Genomic DNA, 1,515 nt, shown 5'->3' with positions numbered 1-1,515 from the left:
TCGGCAAATTTAAATTTTCGCTAGTGCTGTGGCGCTGCAATCTTCGGCTATTTCTCGGGCTACTCAAATATTTTACGTTTTTGATACTAAATTAACATCTGAAGTATAATTTTTTATTGTTTTTATATTTTTCAATAAATTTATTTTGTTTGTACAAAATAAAAAAATAATTTTTAACGATACAATAGTCTTCGTTAGGCTTAACATCGACGAAAATTCAACGCGAAGCGACACGCAATGGAGAGAAATTTCAACATGGGATAAATTAATATATTTTTTCGTACATGATTCGTTATCCAAAAAATAAGTTATCCGAACCATCCCAGTCCCGAATTGATTCGGATAAACGACGCTCTACTGTAATAATAAATACATGTATGTACTGTACCTGATTAAATTTATTATTATTTAGGTAAAATAAGTAATTCACTTTTAGTTATAGTTAGTTAGAGTTTTTTTATGGCGCTCAGTTATAAGGGTTGTATACATCTAACGCAGTAATTATAAAATTTACATACAAAAATTTAAGGGGTACTTGAGAAACAACTAATGGGCTAATGGGGTACATCAACAAAAAACGTTGAGAACCACTGGTTTATTTGAGTCTCTGATTAATAATAAGCGACGAAACACCATTTTAAAGTGGATTTTTATTCAACTAATCTATTTATAAATGATATGTAGCCCAAAAAGTAGCCAAAGCGCCAAATGATATTTTTTACCTCAAATTAAAAAAAGTAGCCACATTTGGCGCAATGTAGCCAAATCTTGCAAAGCTGGAAGGAATACTAAATAAAGCTGAAGTTGTGACTCAAAGGATTATAGAGCCAAATGCGGAAAAAGAAGAAAAAAGACAAAAGATAAAGAAGTGAGAAAGATTGGAAAATTAAGACTCAATATTTGCCTAACAGAAAATGTATTTAACCTTTCTGACAACTTTTTATCTTTTGTCCTTTCTCTCCTTTTACCAAATTTGGGTCTATAATCCTTTGAGTCACTATTCCAGCTTTATTTAGTAATCCTTCCTCATTCACACATCTCCAAGTACATGAAAATATTTCATTTCCACAAAAAAAATGAATAAAGGTTTTAATTTGTTGCCGAGAAATATATTTGAAAAAACAAACGTTTTCAACCTGATTAACAGGCCATCATCAGGTCTAAAAAACGAAAATGGAACAGATACGTTCCATGTATAGAATATAAATATTTAAATCAAAATTTAGAACAAAAATTTTAAAAAATATACAAGAGAAACGGAAGCAAATATAAAAATAACACAAAATAAAATTAAAATATACAAGAGAATGTATAAAAATAACACAAAATAAACTAAAAAATAAAAAATATAATAAATCTTCCAATAAACTAATTCTAGCTTGAGTTTTTAGTGAACTTTTTAATCATGTATTTCCACGCCGACGATAGGCTCTCAGCATCTCTCGCATTTAAACATCCCTCACGTAGCCTACTCCTATATATTTCAATCTTCTCCGCCGTCATTGATAAAGTGGG

The sequence above is a fragment of the Centruroides sculpturatus genome, unplaced genomic scaffold (assembly GCF_000671375.1).
Source record: "Centruroides sculpturatus isolate CEXI.00-Female unplaced genomic scaffold, Cexi_2.0 scaffold892, whole genome shotgun sequence".
NCBI lineage: Eukaryota > Metazoa > Arthropoda > Arachnida > Scorpiones > Buthidae > Centruroides > Centruroides sculpturatus.
This window is presented reverse-complemented; position numbering follows the sequence as displayed.